Source organism: Mercenaria mercenaria, chromosome 6 (assembly GCF_021730395.1).
Source record: "Mercenaria mercenaria strain notata chromosome 6, MADL_Memer_1, whole genome shotgun sequence".
In the NCBI taxonomy this organism is placed as follows: Eukaryota; Metazoa; Mollusca; class Bivalvia; order Venerida; family Veneridae; genus Mercenaria; species Mercenaria mercenaria.
This window is the reverse complement of record NC_069366.1, coordinates 29,995,166-30,018,758: the sequence shown is the minus strand read 5'-3', so window position 1 is coordinate 30,018,758 and position 23,593 is coordinate 29,995,166. Positions and strand designations below refer to the sequence as shown.

The following is a 23,593-nucleotide window of genomic DNA, read 5'->3' as shown; positions in this document are numbered from 1 at the left end:
ACAGCTAAGTGCAAACAATTGGAGGTAGAAATAAAACGTAATATGAAGTTACAGTAACATCTCTACAACAAGCAGAATTATAGTATTTTTCACCGAGTCCCTCTTTAATCTAATTGCATATAAGTATTAAGTAGGCAAAATTAAGTTGTAACTTGTTACTGGAAATGACTATTCTTGAAACAAGTTTCTTAGTTTGTCTTCAGTAAATAAAGTTTGATCAAATGTTGTTGTTCTTTTTTTTTTTCATTTTAACAATTTAATAAGAAAGTTGTAAAAGTAAGGAAGTTTAATTTGAATAAACCATCAGGTATACTGTACAGATCGACAATATTGAAAAACTGGCACAATGAAACTAAACGTTTTTGAAAATAAATTACATTATCAAAAGTCTAATCAAGCGAAATTCACCATCAGCTAGAAGAAACATATACTCAACAGAATATAGATATACATTTCATCTGTTTGGGGATCGGATATTTCGTAAAGGAAGCAGAAAGTTAAAATAATATCATACACCAAAAAATCATTACAACACCTTCCAGAAAATGATACGGTGCCCCTAAAGTGACATGTCACACACTTTTTTCCACTGAGGTAATGTGAGACGTTTTTATTTCGTTTAAACGAAATGATTTCGTTTTAACGAAATAACTATTTCGTTTAAACGAAATGATTTCGTTTTAACGAAATAACTGATTCGTTTAAACGAAACGAAATCATTCCGTTTTCACGAAATAACATTTCGTATAAACGAAATGATTTCGTTTAAACGAATAAGTTATTTCGTTAAAACGAAATGTTATTTCGTGTTATTTCGTTCAAACGAAATGATTTCGTTTAAACGAAATAGTTATTTCGTTCAAACGAAATGATTTTGTTTAAACTTATTTCGTTTAAACGAAATCATTTCGTTTAAACGAAATAAAAAAAAGTCTCACATTACCTAAGTGGAAAAAAGTGTGTAACATGTCACTTTAGGGGCACCGTAAAATGATGCTATTGAATTGATTCTTTTGGTGTGAATATGCGTAGTCTTTTTCAAATTTATGATTTAATCTTTATCGATCGACTTGAGGATCTTTGTTTTCTTGGATTATTTTGAGCTCCGAACTATAAATAAGTGTGTTATTCAGTACATGCTCTCTGTGTGGTATGCGTGATAACACTTTAAAACAGGATATTGTAATAAAATGTTATAAATTTGTTTGACCAAATTTTACCTAGCAAATTTAAATGTTAAGACACTCGAAACTAAAATTTAAATCATATCACACAATTAATGTTGGTCAGCATGTCAATATATATGAGCCGCGCCATGAAAATCCAACATAGTGGCTTTGCGACCAGTATGGATTAAGACCAGCCTGCGTATCGCGCAGTCTGGTCAGGATCCATGCAATTCGCTTTCAAAGTCTATTGCAATAAGAGAAACTGTTAGCAAACAGTATGGATCCTGACTAGACTGCGCGGATGCGCAGGCTGGTCTGGACTCATACTGGTCGCAAAGCCACTATGTTAGTTTTCTCATGGCGCGGCTCATATATATTTCAGTTTTCATTGAATAACTTACAATAGTTGCAACCGTAATTGCAATTTACATTAAAATAAAACGAGTCTTGCTGCTTGTGCTTGAGCATTTCAATAATTTTGCACATGTTCATTTATTGCAAAACTCTTTGCTGCCTCCGGATGTCTTTCAAGTCTTCTCCGAAAAACGAAACTATGCTATGGTCTAAAAGTACACAGATGATAAAGAAACAAATTATTATTCTACATATATGATTAGTTTCAAAATTGAGCCTTTCTCTGAACTATTGTTAATTTCAAAATTGTACATACTGTACAGAATATAGATATGGCCAAACTTGTCTACAAAAACCACCCTTTGGGGAGACAGAAATGGTCTTTATAGGCGGGTGGTCTTTATTTACAGGTAAGAATACATTAGGGTTGGGTAACTGAGCCATTTTGGACAATTCATCAAATCAAGTTTTCCAAAAAAATCAAAATAGTGTTTCGGGTATTTTTGCCCGAAATGTAATATTAACATGTATCCAATAACTGAAATAATAATACTTGAGAGATGCTGCCATTTGTTTGCAAGAAACACGCTTCATAGTTCTTAAGTGGCTCAGTTACCCTAATTTCCCCTATAATGTTCAAATAAGAAACAAAAGCAGCGTCCCTTCGAGCCAGGTGGTCTCTGTTCAGAGGTTTAACTGTATTAAACAGAACATGCCTCACAGTACAGATGAACATCTTCTTGCAATCTTGCATTTCACATGGCATAGGTAAACGCCAACTTATTTCATAGAAAGCAATCTAGTTTACTGCAGTTTCTAATATGCTTGTCTCTGTTAAAACACTCACGCTAGAATGACCTCACGTTAACGTGCGGTGACGTCAAAGTTTTTGTTGCGGCCAAGAAAGAACGCTTCTATATTTTATACCCTGTTTTAGAATAAGAGCGTATTAGAATCGAAATAATTTACTAGTATAGAGAAATCGTGTTTTAACACTATTTATACACTCGGTACGTCGTACAATAATTTTTGCCCTCGTGAAATTATTACGCTGGACATAGAACCGCCCATCGTGCATAAATAGTGTTAAAACACTCTTTTGCTATAAATTATTTCTTAATGAAAAAGGGCATAAGCGCAATAAACAAAAAATTCTGTGGAATTTTAATATCGGCTGTATCAGTCGAGAAGTAAGTAAAATATACCTAGTATCAGATGTTTAATGATGGTTAAGTGATTACTTGTCTTCTTTAGAAGTGTATCAGTACCATATTATATTTGTCGAAATAGATTCTCCAACATAGAACAAATTCATACATTATACTTAAATTAATATTAAAATGTCCTACCAAAATGAACTGAAGACTTGAAATAATATCAAGTAGGCTCTTGCTGTTTACTCCGGTACGACTAACAACATAAATATGAAGATCTGTGTTTCTGTTGTTAAGGTGGATATGTATGTTATTTTACTTGAAACTTCGGGGCCTTCTTGGCCAAATGATTAAGGTTGCTGGCTTCAAAATCACTTGCCCCACACCGATGTGTGTTCGAGCTTCGCTTGGGGTGTAGATTATTACCTCACCTGAGCACGAAGAGCTCAAGGATGAGCTTTTGTGGTAAGTGATTGTCCGTCGTCGTCCGTCGTCCGTCAACACCTCCCAGCCTAAACCACCAGTCCAATTTTGATGAAACTTCACAGGAATGTTCCTTGCATGATCCTTATTAACAATTAGTCAAAGAAATGAATTCCATACAGAACTCTGGTTGCCATGGTAACCGAAAGGAAAAACTTTAAAAAATCTTCTTGTCCAAATCCACAGTAGATAGGGCTTTGATATTTTGGTATGTGGCATCTTCTAATGATTCTCTGCCAAGTTTGTTCAAATTATCTCCCTACGGTAAAATATGGCCCCGCTCTGGGGGGCTAACATGGTGTACATAGATTTATATAGGGAAAAACTTTGAAAAACTTCTTGTACAAAACCACAGGGCCTAGGGCTTTGATATTTGGTATGTAGCATCATCTAGTGGTCCTCTACCAAGACTGTTCAAATTAATTCCCTAGGGTCAAATGTGGCCACGCCCCGGGGATCACATGGTTTATATAAGGAACATATTTGAAAATCTTCTTGTTCAAAACCACAGGGCCTAGGGCTTTGATATTTTGTATGTGACACCATCTAGTGGTCCTCTACTAAGATTTTTCAAATTATCTCCCTAGGGTCAAATATGGCCCCGCCCTGGGGGTCACATGGTTTACATAGACTTATATAGGGAAAACTTTTGAAAATCTTCTTGTCCAAAACCACAGAGCCTAGGGCTTTGATATTTGTAATGTAGCATCATCTAGTGGTTCTCTACCAAGTTTGTTCAAATTATCCCCCTAGTGTCAAATATGGTCCCGCCCCGGGGGTCACATGTTTTGTATAGACTTATATAGGGAAAAACTCTCTGTTCAAAATATCCCCCTTGGGTCAAATATGGCCCCGCCCAGGCTCGGGTCTCATGGTTTGTATAGACTTGTATTGGAAAAACCTTAAAGATCTTCTTGTCTGAAACTGGAAGACCCAGGCTTTTGATATTTGGTATGTTGCATTGCCTAGTGGTCTTCTACCAAGATTATTCAAATTATGCCCCTTAGTTGAAAAGAGGCCCCATCCAGGGATAGACTTATATAGGCGAAAAAAATCTTTTAGTCTGAATGTTCAAGGTCTAGGCCTTTGATATTTGGAATGTATCATTGCCTAGTTGATCTCTAACAAGATTGTTCGAATTATGCCCCTGGTGTGAAATGAGGCCCCGCCCTGGGGTCACTTGTTATATGTATAACTCATAAGAAATTTAGGAAAAAATTACTAACAATTATCAGATCATATTTCCTAGACTGTTTAATTATAATTATCTGATGATCCCAAGTGATTAGGGGTCACTGAGCTTGCCCTACTGATCTACTTTCTTATTTTACAAGATACAGCCTTGAAATTTGGATGACATGTACAGTTATGTACACCGATTTTAAAACTGACTTTCAGTGACCATGAATTTGACCTACTGACTTACTTTCTTGTTTTTAAGATACAGCCTTGACATTTGGATGACATGTACATTTCTGCACACATATCTTAATACTGACTTTCAGTGACCATGAATGTGACTTACTGACCTACTTTCTTGTTTTTTAAGATACGGCCTTGAAATTTGGATGACAAGTACAGTTTTGCACACCGATTTGAAAACTGATTTTCAGTGACCTTGAATGTGACCTACTGACCTACTTTCTTATTTTTTAAGATACAGCTTTGAAATTCGGATGACGTATACAGTTTTGCACACCGATCTTAAAACTGACTTCCAGTGACCATGAATGTGACCTACTGACCTACTTTCTTGTTTTTTTTAAGATACAGCCTTGAAATTTGGATGACATGTACAGTTTTGCACATTGATCTTAAAACTGACTTTCAGTGGCCATGAATGCGACCTAGGACCTACTTTCTTAATATTGTAGCATCAGTTTGACATTTGAAACATGTAGCTCATATTACTCAGGTGAGCGATCCAGGGTCATTATGACCCGCTTGCTAATATTAGGAAGCCATCCCGCAGGCTTACAGAAGGTCGGTAGTTATACCCAGGTGCCCACCCGTAATGAAATAATGCCTGAAGGGGCACCTTGGATCTTCCTCCACCATCAAAAGCTGGAAAGTAGCAATATGATCTATAATTGTGTCGGTTTGACGTTAAACCTAGAAAAAAAAACAAGTTAACTTGAAAATCAAACTTAAGTGACAGAATTATCATAGTGTGATGGATGAACGCATGATATACTATGAAGCTAATATGCTGGCATAATGCTGCAAATTACTTGTAATGTTAGAGGTCAAAAAAATTCGCTTTGTGAAATTGCTATGATATTTGATAAAATTCCAGCTGTAGTCTTTCGTAACTATGATTGGGAACGAGATTAATCAGTAAGTTGGCTTGTTTTGACAAAACCAAATATAACTAGGGCTCAAAGTAGAAATTGCTTTGTTTGTTGACAGTTGGAAGCGTTTGGATATGATAATATTCAGACTAAAAGGCATTCAATAGTTCACCACAGGTTTGCAGAGCTAACGCAAAGAATTGAACAACTTTGAATAAAACTTCTCTAGTTGTGTTATAAATCACTAATTGAAATTATTTTCATAGTAATAATATTAAAATAAAAATGCACAATACCACAACAAGATCTTGGGTTTTTACGTCTGACTTACCACATCTTCTAACATTTGCTTAAAACTACGATTGTCAATTTACAGATATTTACATGGAATTCCAGGAAAAGGTCTGTAGAAAGGAGCCACACTTTTGGACAGTTCAGCGCCGTTGAAACTCGCCATTTTCAAAGAACTGTAACAGTTGTATGTCTTCGTTTTGATACCTTTACAAAACTTCCCAGTATTGAAATTTCACATAGCAAGGTTAAACTGAAAGTTGAAAGTGAATTGAATACTACATCTTCAGAGCTCACGTATTCTGAAATCACATGTAGAAGAACTTTTCCTTAGTATCACTTTATTGGTAAATCTCTCATTGCAACAAGGTGTTTTTCCTGTGAAATACAAATAAGCTGTTGTTAGACCTTTGCTAAAAAGGCAGGTCTTGAACAGGAGCTTTCCAGCTATCGTCCTGTGAATAACGTATCATTTTTTTCAAAACTTATTGAGAAAGCCGTTCTTTACAGATTAAACAAACATGTTTATCAAAACAGTCTTTTGCCTAAGAACCAGTCTGCATATAGAAAATACCACTCCTGTGAATCTTCGCTGCTTCGGTTAGTTAGTGATCTTCTAAGTGGTATGGAGAAACAGGAAGTCACGGCCTTTATTGCATTTGACACTCGACCACGACATTCTGTTAGATGTCCTAAAAGCACAGTATGGTGTCTGTGAAACAACTCATCAATGGGTAGACTCCTCGTACTTGTGAGGTAAATATCAACAACAAACATGCATTAACTGTAAAATTTTTAAATAAACATTTCATAATATAAGTTTAGAACGAAATATTTTCTGCAGTGTACAGCATACTGTTTTATAGTATAATCGTATTGAATGGACTGTCGGTCAATACCCGAGATACAAAGGACCGAGTGTTAATTGCTTGACTTTTCACTAGCAAGTCAATCACCAAGGTTTTATTATCTGATTAAAAATAATTCTTTATATTTTTTCTTTTAGCGTAACAAAATATAGTGTTTTTATAGACTGGTCAATATCACAAACTATGGACTGGCAAATTATATAAACAGACGTGTAATAATGCGTAATAACATTCAAAACACGTATTAAGCTTGAAAATGACTTGCCTCATAATATTAACTTGTAAGTTATTCAAAATTATAATTGTCAAAGATAGATAAAATGTGAGACAGAGAATGCTGATGTCGTTCCTTTATATAAAAAAGAATGGGGTTGTACCATAACATACAACACATTTTGCAATCACTGGTAGTAATATTTTGTCTTTGTAAATGGAAAAATGCCCTTTTTCTTTTGATCAACTAGTTCAGTAAGTTTATTTTTGGGGGGCATGAAAATTCTATTCTAGTTATAATAACATCATCAAATGTTTGAAGAAGAATGTATGATGTATTGACGTGCAGTGAAGTTGATTTGTTTCGTATCGCATGTTATCTTTAGAGGTCAAAAAATCGTTTAAAGAAATTGCTGATTTTCGATAGCGCGATTGCATTCCAGTTCTCGTTTTCCGTCACTATGTTTGTGAACGGGATATATCGACAAGTTCGCTTGATGAGACAAAACCGCACATAACTAACGCTCAAAGTAACCATTTCTTTCCTTTCATCCAGAACAGAAACTTATGTATTAGTCTGAATACTGAAAGAATATATTGTCATAGCTTGGACCAGGGCGTAAGTATTCATATATATAATTAATAAATCAAGTACTTTTTAAGTCCTTATTTAAAATAATTTATAAATGAAAGCACATTCCAAGTTTTCGAAACACATTACATAAAACTCGAGAAGTAACGTCATTTTGCAAACGCGTACTTCGTATGACCCATTTCATACCGTTGCATAACTCTTGCTCATTTTCTTTAATTCGCCCAATCAAAATCCACATATAAGTTAGTGTTCAAAACTCATTGCAGAATTGTTTAGATCTAAAATGTAACATACGAATTATCAGGATTCTATTTTTATGATGGGAGGAGGAAAGTAGTAATTACAGGGCAAACACTCTCCGCCTGTCATTTAGAATGATACAAATATTATGCACGGCACTGGTGATGTTTGGAAAAAAACTGCAGTGCATATGTTTGATGGAACGGAAAAAGATACTAAAACGTTTTACGAAGTTACCGCAGAATCTGTTCAACAGACAGAATTATAAACATTGTTCGTTTAGTCCCATTTTATTAATTCGAAGTTCTAGAATGTGTTATTACGATCAAACTACATCCGCTTCACGTATGATCATCTTTACTGACCACTTTTCTTCGTTACTAGTAACATCTGTAAAACAATCAAATATCATCTCTAGTCTGGATATGGGCCAAACCCGGATACGGCGGTCACGTGAGCGGTATGAAAAAGAATCTCGCCGGTTTTAGAATAAAAGAACACTGTGGCGTACGCCGGTCACTTGAGTAACACATTTCAAATTTGTTATGATTTACTGTCATGGCCTGTTCCAAAATAAGTTTGCGATTTTTTCTTGTGTTTTGATATCTCCTTTATAAAGGTATTTTGGAGCGACTGCTTGTTATCTTTAGAGGTCACTAAACGTCGTTAGAGAAATTGCTATAATACTTTATATCATTCCAGCTGTCATTTTGCGCTACTATGTTGAAAACGAGATAATTGGCGAATAAATCCGCACATGATTTAGCTGACAGTCAGAATTTTTTGGATATTAACTGGTATTTTTTCTTCCTCATAGAATCATATTCCCACAAGTAGTCGTGCAAATAATTACATCAGTCAATGCTATTATGGCCTACCAAAATTACGTAGATAAGCGCAGTAATGGGAATGAGTTAGAAGACGCGGTAAATCAGGCGTTAAAACCGTTGGAATATTATGACAAGAGTATGCTGAATACCTTTAAACCGGGTTATACATCGGACATCATGCAGAAGTTTGACGTCATAATTCACTTATCAAAGCCTATATCACTATTGTTTTCCATCTTTATTTGACGAAATCGAAAACCAGATCATGTTAGAATTGACCGACTTCCCGCACCAGTGATTGTAAAGTGTCCAGTAATATGGACCAGCAAATCCTTAATTTGATCTATAAATAACTGTTACCATTAAGAATTTTTCCCCTAAAAGAAATGAGCCTGAGACTTGTACATGTTTAACCCTTAGCCTGCTGCAGGCGAATTTAACAGCCTTTGCAAACAGCTTGGAACCAGATCAGACGTCGATTAAATCGGCGTCTGATCAGGTTCCATGCTGTTTGCTACTCTGATAATATTTCTTCCATTTTGGAGCAAATTGAATGAACTTTACAATTTTAGCAGACGACATTTCCAGCAGACGACAATTTATCTAGCATGCTAAAGGTTAAAGATACTATATACACTGTTTAATGTATTAAAGCAACAATTTAGTTATTCTTGGCACAGTACTTGTAAAACTACTTACGATTTTGACAGTTCCTGTCAGTTTCAATCGAAGACATAATAACCAGGGATCCGCATCACGGTGTTGAGAATTTTGACGTATTTCATATTTCCGTCGTTTAGATCTGGATTCAATAAGAATATTTTTAGAGAAAAGAAGAAAAAGGGTTTTTGTTGGGGACAAACTATTTGCTTAAAGGCGAAACAGAACTGTCAAAGGCAAAGATAAACGCAAGTGTGATCGAGAAGTACATTATTGCGGATAGGTACATTAATTTAGAAAAATAATGATTGAATAAGATTCAATTCTGTTGCAGGCATGAATTTTCAATAGATAATATTAACACAGATTTTTATATGCATTAGGAATTCAAAACTTTGACATAATTTAGATTTATTATTATACAAAGAACAGCCAAAATTCGTCTCTTTTACATATTTTTACTTTATGATTTAGGCAGTAAAAAAAGGATATATTAAACAGTTTTATTACTGGTTACACAAATCAGTAAGTCATAAAAATTGTCAGCAAGTCCCTGAATCCATTGGGTTTTACTGTTTAATTACAATCACTAAAAGAAGCTGCAATGAAAAGTTTCGAAACACAACATAAATCTTGCAGATTAATGCCATTTTCCAAAAGCATCTTACTTCTTTTGAAATATTTCATACATTTCCACGCCAGTTATTATATTATAACGAAACGTCAATAGAATAACGTAAAGCATGCGCAGATGTCCCATCATGAAGTAATAATTAAGTATTGTCGGAATTCTGTATTTATCATTGGACTACGGAAGATAACTTTTATTACAATAAAATGGAGGCAGAACTGTAGAGATACTGAAAAGCATTACATGTGTTGTCGTAAAGGCTAGCTATAACGTAGATGTCATTGTGTACATTAAGATTAGTTTTCATTTTGTAGATTGTTTCAATAAATTGAATCTTCTGCTTCTGCATTCCATAACAAATTGTCTCTAAATAGTTCAAGGGTAAGCACTTTAAAAGGGCAATAACAACATTGTAAGTGTAGCGGCAAAGGAAATGAATATTCTTACTATAAAGTAGTATCCGATATAGATTGATTATTCCGTAAATGTTTTAGAAATGTATATTACCTGATACAAACATTTTGAACTAAGTTACGATAGCATATGAAGAGGCAACCTATGCCAAAACAAGCATTTATTTCTATTCATCACGTGATAATAGAAAGATACATTGAAAATATGTAGATATACCTTTCACCTGTCAAGAAAATGCTACCGATTATCAGGATATATTGTAAATAATACCAGGTACCGTACGTTACACGTTACATTAGGTTCTGTGCGATAGTAAAGATAAAGCGCGGAATCTTTATCACCATGTGTTTAGTTTTATGTTTTTTATTTTTGCCATTTGATTAATTCTTCTGTTTATGTTACTGTTGTAAATATGCACTACATAGATTAAGTCAACATTTGTCATTAATTGGACATAATTAATCATTATCAACCGACTCGATACTTTCCCTGGAATATGTTGAGCTCCGAGTGTTCTGCATACACAACATACTGCTAACATGCTTGGTATTAACTGGAAGTGTTAAACAATTGTTTTAAAGCAATTTAAATGGCAAAACATTTAGGAATTTGGAGTGTAGTCTTGATTTGCTCTCATACAATCATTTGGGCTACAGAGAAAGGTTGGTAAAAAGTACTTTGATTAGTCGTCAATTAAACCCAATGCATATCATGAGAGAAAAAGAAGTGTTTCTAATAGATAATGTATCTTTATATGATCATTAAAGGTATTTAATAAGCTATTGATTGGACTTTAACAGATGTTCCACCTGTCACGGAAAGCTGATATATTAAACTGTAAGTATTACTTCATTTTATATGAATTATATGTGATATAAAGAGGGTATTAACAAGTGTATGATCTTAATGTAAAAGAAAACCTTAACTACAGGGTTGGCTACGTGCAGTTCATGCAAAATACATTTCTATATGTATTAAATAATCTTTAGTTTAGCGAAACATGTTTTAGTTGATTATTTAAAGACCCACCACAACCTAGTGACATTCTTTTTTTTTCTCCCACAAGAACTTCGCGAAAAGCATTCTAATAATACTGCTTTATTACAGCTATATTACATGGTGACAGGTGGACAAGTTAGGCTTTCCCTGAATTAATATGTTTTCACAACCCCATCTTCAAACTTAATCAGTCAGTCGCTTTTCAGTATAGGATTAAAAACATTGATCAATAACTATCTTACCCTGTAGAAACAAATATTGATATAAACTCAGCACTGTTTTTAATGCTACGTTCATCCAAAACAATGTTTAGATATTAGACACATTGTCTTGGCCTAAACTATGTCACAGTAAATTTGTTAGAAGATACTTGTACTTCTCACTTTTCCATAAAACCTATGTACGATAATTACCATCATGGAAATACAAAAGCATACAATTATTTTGTAATGCGTCTTTAACATAAGTAAATATGTCATGAAACATATGCTCTTTTTGAATTTAAATATTGCTTTATTTATAAAAAAAAATGAAAGGCATCTTATTTGTAGGCTAATTAAGATAGGTGGGAAATCGCTGTTCGGTAGTGTTTTTTGTAACTCTAAAGACAAAGCAAATGAGGAAGTAAATTAAGGTCTTCATAAGCTTTTTGCGCAAAGAGCTTACTGAAGAATGCACGTTTAACAAACTATACAATACTAACTGTTCTGTTACAATCGGAAACATGATAGCCATGTTTACCTGCAATGATGTCAGTCATCAAATCCTCGTTGTTGAATGCACACTAAATACATAGCAAAATCATAATCATATTTCTAATGTATGTGTTATGACATTTTCTAATGCGACATAATATTTCCTGATGCTGCAAGTATTGTTTAATTTATTTCATGTTTGTTTTATATTGTTCGGCCAAATATTTTTATATTAGGATTTAAAACAAAAAACAAATAGTTTTATGATTTCCGTAAACAAGTAAAAATTGTAATGAAATGTTGGGGATAATATCAAGGACATTTCTAACAATTACTGCATTGATACTGGAGTGACAAATGGCAAGAAAATATTGAGCAAAATAATGTAATATGAACTGAAAGTGGCACAAATAAGATGAAAATAGCACATAGGGTATACAGCTTAAATTGAAAACAATGATATCTGAATAGCGTAAATACTGTAAAAAGCAGACGATTAATATCCATTCAGGAAAAGCAAAGTTTCAAAAACCTGACATCCTCAAACGGCAAACCGCGGCAGTACACGCATAGGCGCGTACACGACCAATGCGCACTCAATCACACAAAGACATAAACAAAGCAAAACACACAGGCATGATATTTTACTGTGTTATTAACGCAGTATGTTTTACGGATCGCAAGCTACAGCAGTGATTTATCAATTATAATTGTAAGAATATCATTGAGTCACGTTGTTTCTATGCTCACAATCATAGAAACATGTACACTCAATATGAACTATTTAAGATAAATTTTGAGAATGCCCGCCGAATGCTTAAAAAATGTCCTAATTGGTATTACACGTTTCAAAGATGAAGACGTTTCGGCTACATTGGTCTTCAGTCGTTCAGTTTATTCGTATTGTTATTTCCTAGTCTTTTCTTTGATTTATTCGTAACTGTAGAAATGTTTGGAACTAAAACAGACTAGCGTACTGTGGGAATTCTTCATTTATCATGGGACTGTAAGAGATACTGATTATCATGATTATACGAATCTTTTAGAAAGATAAAAAGATATTTTACACGAGATAGAAGGAGCACTGCTAATACAGCTAAGTGCAAACAATTGGAGGTAGAAACAAACGTTATACGAAGTTACAGTAAAATCTCAAACAAACAGAATTATAGTATTTTCATCGAATTTTTAATCCAGTGTATATAAGTATTGTTACGTAGGTAACATTAAATTGTAATTTGTTACTTTTGCTTGTTGTGTAGAAATGAAAGTTCTTGAAACTAGTTTCTTTTGTTTTGTTTATCGGTAGATAAAGTTTGGTCAACTGTTTTGTATTTTAACACTAAAATATTAGAACGAAGTTGTAATGCTACCTACATGTAGTAAATTTAATTTGCAAATACTAGAAGTTTCATATAACTAAAATATAATATACATGATAGCAATTATATAAACCACTTTACCCAAAACAGGCTACAGATATGGGATTTACAGAACATAATACACCTAATTAATTATTTTATGCTGCGTTTTTTTGAAGTTCACAATAGAGATCGACAATATTGAAAAAATGACATATGAAAGGATACGAAAATGAAATGTTTTGAAAACAGATTATGTTATTAGAAGGGTTCTCAAGAGATATTCACCATGAGACAGTAGAAACATACACTCAACAGAGAACAGATATACATTTTATCCATCTGTTTGGAAACAGGAAGCAAAAAGTTAAAATAATGTTATGTACCAGAACATCGTTACGACATGTAACATAATTATATAAATGCTATGGGCTTTTTTTTAGTCTTTGATTCTTTTAGTGTAAAATTTTATGCTTTGTGTACATATAGTTTTCAGTCAGTCTTTTCATAATTATGATTTAATCGTTATCAATCTACTCGAGGATCTATGTTTTCTTGGAATATTTTGAGCTCCGAGCTATAAATAAGTGTATTATTCAGTACATGATCTGCGTAGTTTGCGTGATAACACTTTAAAAGAGGATATTATGATAACGTAATATTGATTTGTTTAACCAAATCATACCTAACAATTTTAGATGTTAAGACACTCAAGACTAAAGTTTAAATAAGAAATCGTGATATCACACACAAAATGTTGGTCAACATGATTTTATAATTTCATTTCTCGGTAAATAACTTGCACAAATTTGAACCGTCTTCAATTATGTCCGATACATACCATTTACATTAGATGGAACGAGTGTTGCTGCTTGTGCGGATGCTTTTCAATAATTGTGTACATTTGCATTTATTGCAAAACTCCTTGCCGTCCCCTGATGCCTTTAGATGAGAATCTCCCTTAAAAGTCATCTCCGGAAAAGAATCTCTTTAATGGTCAATAAAAGTATGTAAATAAGAAAGCAAGAAATTATTTATCTACGCAAATTTAATTAATTATTCTAAGAAATGATCCTTTCTCTACACAATTGTTCAAACATGTACATATTGTAAAAATATAGATATGGCCAAACCTGTGTACAAAAAACACCCTTTGGAGAGACAGAAATAGTCTATATTGGCAGGTCGTCTTTATTCGCATGTTAGAATACATTATAGTGATCAAATGAGAGACAAAGGCAGTATCCTTTCTTCGAGCCTAGTGATCTCTGTTCAAAGGTTTGTCTGTATTCATGAGAACATACCTCTTTGCACAGATGAACGTCTTTTTGCAAACCTTACATTTTACGTGGCATGAGATATTCCAACTTATTTCATAGTAAGCAAAGTTTAACATTCGTCATCGCTTAGTTTACTCCAACAGCAAATACAATAGGGACTGTAGGGCAATATTTACAACATTCTGTGCATTTTTTAACATCGACTTTATCAATTGAGCAGTCAGTAAAATAGACGTTTACTGAAGATCAAATATTTGTACATATTTGCTTTAAACGTGTGTCATTATCGTTTCTATTTGTCGAAATTGATTCTCAAACATACAGCAACTTCTCTGGTATAGAAAATGAACATACAGCTCCAAGTGTCTTGCTATGAAATATATATTTATGTTTACATTTCTCAGACAAATGAAATTTGATCTGAATACTGAAGACGTTATAAAACATTATCAATATTCATAAATTATACTAAAATTTATATTTGAATGGCCTACCCAAATTATTTGAAGACTTCCAATAATATCAAGTAGTTTCTGGATGTTTGCTTTGACATGGTTAACACCGCAAATGAAAAGCTCTATGTTTCGTCTTTTGTTCATTCAGATTGGAATGTTATTTAACTTGAAAGTCTTATTTCAGTTACAACGACGGTTGGACGGATGATATACTATGAAGCTAATGTGTTGCCAATTGCTTGTTATCTAAGAGGTCAACAAGATTTTACGTGAAATTGCTGTTACGTTTGATAAAATTCCAGCTGTCATTTTTCGTAACTATGATTGGGAACGAGATTAATCAGTTTGTTGGTTTGATTTGACAAAACCAAATATAACTAGGGCTCAACGTAGAAATTGCTTTCTTTTTGCTGACACTCGGAAACGTTTTGATGGAATATGATTCAGACTAAATGAGCATTCAATAGTTCACCACAGGTTTGCATAGGTAAAGCGAAGAATCGAACCAAAACATTGAAAATAATTTCTCTTGTTGTATACGTGGTGTAGACGTGGTCACGTGGTGACCCCCTATATTTCTGTTGAGGGTCAAAGTTGATCTAGGCTATAAATAAGTGGTTGATAAAACAAATGAATTAACGGGTTTGTGAGTGACCGTCCAGGGAAAAAGTTGGGGTTAGTATGATAAAGATGGGCATTTGGATGACGCCTCGCCCCCACATTTATCATACTGACCTCATATATATCCATGGAGGGTCACTAACAAACCAAATAATTAATAGTAGAGGGTCAGTAGATTTTCATGTTAGAGAGAAAAAATAATCGATACAAATCAGTAATAAGGTTTGTTAATGAGCTTTGGGATCAGTATAATAAATCGGAATCGAGGCTTTAACCTACCGATAAACATGAAAATTCGTATAGGAGTCAGAAAGGTTGAAGAGACGTGTTTACAAAACGTTACATTATGTTTTCTGCGATAGTGAAGATAAAACGCGGAACCTTTATCACTATAAGTTTAGTTTTATTGTTTTTTTCTTGATTTTGGATTTTTTAGTGTTAATATGTTATAACGGTTTATTTTAGGTTCTCTGCGATAGTAAAGATAAAGCGTAGATTATTTACCAGTATATTATTAGTGTTTTGTACTTGAAATTATTCGTTTGGTGTAAATATGCGTTCAATGTATACATTTAGCTAACATTTTTCATTGATTTGGTTTAACCGTTATCATTTGAAAATCTATGTTGTGACGGAATATTTTGGACTCTGGTCTAGAGGGGAGTGGGTTACTGAATGCAGACATTGTGTGTTTTATGTGATATAATTCAAGAGATCATGTAGGTAACGTGCTCGATATTAATTAATTCAAACAAGCTGTTACCAAGCAATTTTTACGATAAAGCCTAAGCTTAGGAGACTGGAAATTATTCTTTATGTTTAGTCAGAAAATCAGACTGGATACAAAAAAAGGTTGGTAAACAATGGCTGTTATATGTTTACTGCTCATTAAGTAATTTACATTAATCACAGTGTATTTTCTGATGGTAACAGTCTTTAGGTTGTTAACAGATGTTTCCACCTACCACAGGAAACTGTTGCGTTTAACTGTTATCATAATTTGACTTTGCTTTAAATATTTCTTGCTTTATACAAGTTTTTTCTCGGGCTTCAAAGAGGACATTAATAACTAAAATTATGTCTGAATGTAAAATTCTATAATTGTATGGTATTGAAAAATATTTAGTTTTACCACCTGGACGTTTCGAACAGTTTCCAAACCTGAGTAACAGAAAAAAAGAATGTGGTATTACTGTTTTTTGCAGAAAATGTAGCATGTATTGTAAGCTGTTAAAGTTAAGAAAAGAAATATTCTTACACCATAAAAAGATAAACGATGCACTTTGCTTTTATTTTCAAATTATAGCCGTCATCATAATAATACGAATACCATGTTATAAAATGATTTTGGTTAGACGGACAAAGGAAACATATATTATGATGACAGAATACCTGCTTTATGTAAAAAAATAGGAAAGGTAGAAACTCAACAGGTCGCTCAACACAACAAAAACGAAAATGTTGCAGGCTCGGTTTGATTGAAACCATGTTTCATTTTGTACCACGACTTGAGAGATGCGGATACTAGTATATTCAATAGTAGATGAGTATGTATTTTTGCATGAAACACTTTCTCAAATTCACTTATTGGTGAATGTATAATGTATAATAAAGGTCATTTGGAGCGACAGCTTGTTATCTTTAGAGGTCACAAAACTTCGTTTAGAGAAATTGCTATAATCTTTTATATCATTCCAGATGTCATTTTCCGTTACTATGTTTGAGAACGAGAGTAATTGGAGAGTAAATCCGCATATAATTTAATTGGCAGTCAGAATCGTTTGGATATCATTTGGGTTTTTTTTCTATCTCATACAATCAGAAAATTTAATTTTAGTATGAATATCTAAGAAAAAGATAATAACATGGCAATCTGACTAAAGTACTTGATCTTCTAAACGAAGATCTGAGAACGACCCATTCACATTCGTCTTCTGTATATTTTGGATTTCCAAGATTGCTTTTTTTATTTTCGCAAATCTATTTTTGTTTGAACCAATCAGACAACTTGTTCGAATGTTAAAGAGTAAGAAAAATTTGCAGTTAATCCAGGGCTCGAACCCGGGACCTCTCGCTTACAGAGCAAGTGCGCAACCGACTGAGCTAAACGGCTATCTGACATATTTCTACATAAAAATTGTTAATATCAAATACCAAGGCATTTTAAAGCTTGCAGAATGTTGGTAAGTTAACTTTTGATTGGCTAGCGGAAGGGTTGTCAGAACGAGGCCATCAATAGGTCGTTGTCAGATCCTATGCGTAGCGTAATAGGAGATGTACTTTAGTCAGATTGATAACATGGAGACACACAATAATGGGAATGAGTAAGAATACGCGATAAATCAGACGTTTAAACCGAAGTAAAAGGTTTCGTTGTAGTATTTTGTATTTTAATGTAACATGCTCGTTGGGATATCATGATAAAATATACTAAATACCATTAAACCGGATTGTAATGAATTCGACAACTTGCAGAAATTTGATGTCATAATGCAGTTGATAATGTTGTCTCGACGGTCGCGCGTCAACCGTTTTCATCAAAAATTATATCACTTTGACACACCAGATCATGTAAGAATTGTTTACCTTCCATAAAACTTATGTATACATCAGTAGTTTAAAACTGTCCAGTGATATGCATTAGTAAAACTTTAACTTGATCTGTAAACAACTATACCATTCAGAGCATTTTTTTTCGCGGAAGGAAATCAGCCTTTCTTAACATGTACTCTGTTTACTGTAATGAATCAACAATCAAAATATTCTTTGTATATTCCTGTAAAGCTACATTGGATTTTGACAGTTTTTGTCAGTTTCAATCAGAGACATTTTAATCACTCATCCAGTTCACTATTGAGAATGTTGAACGTATTTCATATTTCCATCGTTTGGATTGGATCAAATAAGAACTAATTTTAGTGAAAAGACGATCAGGGATTTGTTGATGGCAAACAATTTGTTTTGAGTTGAAAACAGAACTTCTACGTCTACGTCAATGTCAACGGCAAATTTGTTTTATTAAAGGTAAACGCAAATGTGATCGAGAATTACATTTGGTGCATTGATCCATTAATTTGGAAAACTATAATGCTTGAATGAAGTTCAAGTCTGTTAAAGAAATGAATTTTCATAACGCAGTTTTTTATGTATATCTTAAGTGTCGTGCAACTAAATAGAATTTAGTTTTATTATAATACAAAGAACAGCCAAAATTCGACTGTTTTACATAATATTTTACTTCATGACTGAGTATATAACCTGTTACGAAATTTAAAATAACTGATCCAATCAGTCGTTTTTGTTAATACAATTTATAAAGTAATCTTGAAAATGTTCGAAGATTGACTATGAATCGCGACATGTCGAGACAATTAATGCATGTTCACTGTTTTAAAACATTTTTGCCTCCATCGAAATCTGTAAATGGTACAGGAATATAATAATTAAAACCTGTAAGAAGTAATACTCGTTTTTTGCTTAATTAATCATTACTAAAAGATAATCTTTGAAAAATGTTGAAAGACTTGAAATGAATCTTGCGGAATGTCGATTGAAAATTAATGTCATTTTCCAAAGATATTTTACTTCGTTTAAAACATTTCTGCCTCCATAACGAAACAGCTGTAGAATAACGTACCTAACAGATATAATCTTCAAGACCTGAAGTAAGAACGTATATACTGTGTTTTTTCTGTATTTATCATGGGACTACAGAAGATAAATCTTATTACAAAATATTGAAGATAGATACTGAAAGACATAAAATGTTTTTGTCGTAAAATTTGTTATAATGAAAATGTCATGATATGCATTGAACTTAGGTTTCCTATTATATTTTTTATCAATAAACAGTAGCATGCTTATGCCATCCGTGACATTTTTTTTAAATAGTTTGTATGTATACATTATGAAAAGGCAATAAACACATTGTAAGGGTTCTGGCAGAGGAAAATGGATTTATATTCTTACTTTTTATTAGATATAAATTAATAATTCCGAAAAAGTTAAAATGCATATAACCTGATACAAACATTTTGAGCCAAGTTAAGAAAACACTTGATAAAGGCATATGAAAAGGCCACCTAGCCCAAAAAAAACAAGCATTTATTTCTATTCATCACGTGATTGTAGAAAGATACATTGAAATTATGTTGATATACGTTACACCTGTCAAGAATCCTACCGATTATCAGGATATCTTGTATAGCAATCAGAAACTGTAAATAATACCAGGTACCGTACGTTACACGTTACATTAGGTTCTATGCGATAGTAAAGATAAAGCGCGGAGTCTTTATCACCATGTGTTTAGTTTTATGTTTTTATTCTTGTCTTTGGATTTATTCTTTTGTTTATGTTACTGCTGTAAATATGTGCTGTATAAATTAAGCCAATATTCGTCATTAACTGGACTTATCTCGATACTTTTCCTGGATTTTATTTTAGCTCCGAGTGTTCTACATACACTACATACTCGGTGCTAACATGTTTGATATTAGTTTGAAGTGATAAACAATTGCTTTAAAGCAATTTCGATGGCAAAACATTTAGGAATTTGGAGTGTTATTTTGATTTGTATTCAGAACTTCGAGAAAGGTTGGTAAAAAGTGCTTATTAATAAATCAATATTTAAGTTTGCATTAATTACAGTAGTTGTCAGTTAAACCCATTCGAAACATGAGAGAAAATGAAGTGTTACTTGTAGATCATATATCTTTATATAATCATTAAAGGTATTTAATAAGCTTTTGATTGGACTTGAACAGATGTTTCACCTGTCATGGAAAGCTGATATATTAAACTGTAAGTATCACTTCATTTTATATGAATTATATGTGATATAAAGAAGGTGTTAACAAATGAAATTGGTTACGTGTATGATCTTAATGTAAAGGAAGGTTCATTCGAAATACATTTCTATTGAATAACTTTTAGTGTCAGTTTGACGAAATGCATGCTTTAGTTGATTATTTAACATAAGTAATTTTTATATGGCCTAATACATATATCCTTTTTGAATATTTAAAAAGAATATTTAAAGGGATTGGTTCTCAGAAACATTAACACGCTATAATACTGTCTTATCCGCTAGTTAATAAAGTAAGATAAAAAAATCGCAGTTCAATAGTTTTTTTTGTAACTCTAGTGACAAAACAAATGAGGAAGTCAGTTCATCATAAACTTTTAGCACCAAGAGCTTACTGAAGAGTGCACGTTTTACAAACTATTAAATACCAACTGTTGCATGCGGAAACAGGATTATCAGGTTTACCTGCAGAGGTGTCAGTTATCAAACACGTATCGTGCTTTTGGTGTTGATATGGTTTCCTGTTTCATCAAACGTACTCATTCTTGTTATTCACACATCCAAATTTGATAAGAATAGTTGCAAAAACCTGTTATGATATACTTAAAAAAAGAAGTAATACTTTATATAATATAAACACAGTTTAATGTACCTGTATAGATAGGCTTTTATTTATTTATAATTTTTTTTTACTAAATTGTATGTAGATTCTTTAAAATAATTACAGTATTTTAGTGTTAAGTAAGAGATATCTGCTAATCTGTTCTCTACCAATCTGATTGGTGGGGATACTTGATTCTTTAAGCCATTTTTTACTAGCGCACATTTAGTGCACCTGTCTAATCTGGTTCAGTGTCTTATAACCCTTTTTTTTAATTAAATTTTAGGACACATCTTTGTGTTATGATTAGCAGACATGTCTTGCTTTTTACTGTAATATATGAGAATTGATTTATGTGAAATATGTGATATGTAGAAATTTTATATATATAGTCTCTTGTAATTCAAATTTGAGTGGCCATTTACTTGTGTTTTATTATGTATATGTCATGCTTTTATACTGTAAACATGTAAATGGATGAGACTGAAAATAAACAATAAACTTCTTGAATAACACTCGATATATTTCCAAATTAAAGTGCAGGTTTTTTTTATTCGGCATAATAATAATCATATAACTATTTAAACTGTATGTTTTATGACATCTTCGGCAAAACATGATTAAACTAAATATAAACGAAATAAAAATATAATTGTATGTTTTCTGTAACCAAGTGAACTCTATGATGAAATGTTGAGGAAATGATCAATTAATCACATAAGGACATTTCTAACAATTTACTGCTGTTTCGTATGGTATAAGCAACGTATGAATTGATATTGGTTGACGAATAACAAGAAAATATTGAACAAAATGGCGTTGGAGTATGGACCTCAAAGTAGCAAAACTAAGGTAAAAAGTGCAAAGAGAGTATAAACAAACAATGATATATGAACAACGTAAAACCTGGTAAAAGCAAACGATAAATATCCATTAGGAAAAGCGCAAAGATTCAAGAACGTAACATCGTCGACGGCAGTAAATGCATGGAATTTTAAAATAATTTAACAAAATAGTTCTTAATCTGGTTTCTACTACGATTGTTCAGTTTATTCTCATTTGTAAAAAACGTGGCTGTCTAAGGGCTTTGCTACATTTCAGTGTACATCTTTAAAAATCTACTTGTTAGAAACTGCTGGTCTAATCCTTAAACATTTCACATGGCTGTCTGTCAAGATTGTTCGAACAATTTTGTTTCGAAACAAAAATCATGCCTGCAAGGGGTGTGTCCAATTTTCTTTCTATGTACATAATGGAATCTTTAAAAAAAATGTCAGAAACTCAATCATTATTTTTCCAAATGTTTCTTTCAGTAACATTCTCAGAAATGTGACTTGGGATACTAACCCTCTGCTCAAATTGTTAAAAGCCATTATAGTCTCTTTATGGCTTTGTGGAAAACCTTGTGATTTTTCATCCCCGTTTTTGAAGTATTTTTGTTATACTCGCTTGAGCTGTAAAACTGGTGGGCGATATCAGGACATCATGGCGTTCTTATCTGAGTTCCTTTCAAATGCTACATTAGACAGTACAAGGTCAATAGTGTTTATACATGATAATAAAACATAAATTATACGAATAAATATTATTATTTTCGTTATCACGTCCAACTCTTATTTACCAGGAGACAAACAGTAATGGTAAAATATCTCGAGATTTTTTTTGTGAAGTGCTCTCAAGGGCTGAAATATACTTGACAATGTCTGTACATAATTTGGGACGTTTTCATTTGTACCGAAGCAGTTTATTACAATATTTGGTACATACAAACTCGTAAACATTAATCCAAGTATTATCTTGGCAAAGCATAGGAGATATACGTAACAATCACTCAATTAATTTGTAAATATTTTGAATAGATCAAACGAGATATATTAACATCATGATTTTGTTGAACAACTTAAGTATAACGTAAACATTCCCCGTGAAATATTTGTATTGTTTTCTCAAGGGATTGAGCTTGACCTTGTTTGATTTAATAACTTGGATTACAAGATAAGTGGATTACAGTACGAACTGCGATTAAAACTACATTCTGTTAGTGGATATATTCAGGTTTGAAATGAAGCTGAACATTTCAATTAACATCTTTTTATTATATATACAGTCGTTGGTAGTAAAACTATCTTATGGTATGCATTAATAATATTCTAATTGATCTATATATAAACTATAGAGACAAAGCAAACGAGGAAAGAATGCAGTGTTCCCTAATTAGAGGCCCTGCAAAAGTACATGTATTTACATTTATGTATCTGTCCATTATTGCAATCAATAAACACAAGAAACAAAACACCTCTGCAAGTTTTAAATGAGTTAATAGTGCAAAAGCAATCCTCTAAAGAAACGTAACCGTAAGAATTCAATACGTCTACCGAAGGCAAAGTAACAAGAGAGGAACCAGATAAAGGCCCGGCGAAACAAGGAAGAAGAAAGTATCAAAAACTCTTAGTCTCAGATAGTCAGAAACTAGAAACACGAGTGTGAGACTGTTTGATTTATTCAATGCAGAAAATATGTATTGTTTTTGTTTTATTACTCAGCATGTGAATTTGTCCATGGACAAGTGATTAAGGTCCC

At 32.8% G+C, this 23,593-nt stretch overlaps 1 protein-coding gene across 9 annotated transcripts in view; it reads left to right on the top strand.

The window, feature by feature from the left end:
• The window catches only part of LOC123550579 (15-hydroxyprostaglandin dehydrogenase [NAD(+)]-like), an 85,123-nt gene that overhangs the window by 16,493 nt on the left and 45,037 nt on the right, over positions 1–23,593 (top strand). Inside the window, exon 1 of one of the 9 annotated variants that reach the window (XM_053545521.1) lies at positions 10,596–10,856. The exons of 5 other annotated variants lie outside the window; for them this stretch is intronic. The gene's annotated coding sequence lies outside the window, so the exon portion shown is untranslated. Of the gene's footprint in view, positions 1–10,595; positions 10,857–16,432; positions 16,458–19,899; positions 20,202–20,253; positions 20,409–23,593 lie in introns of those variants that run through there. 3 more of the 9 variants (XM_053545523.1, XM_053545517.1, XM_053545520.1) reach the window with 3 other exon arrangements.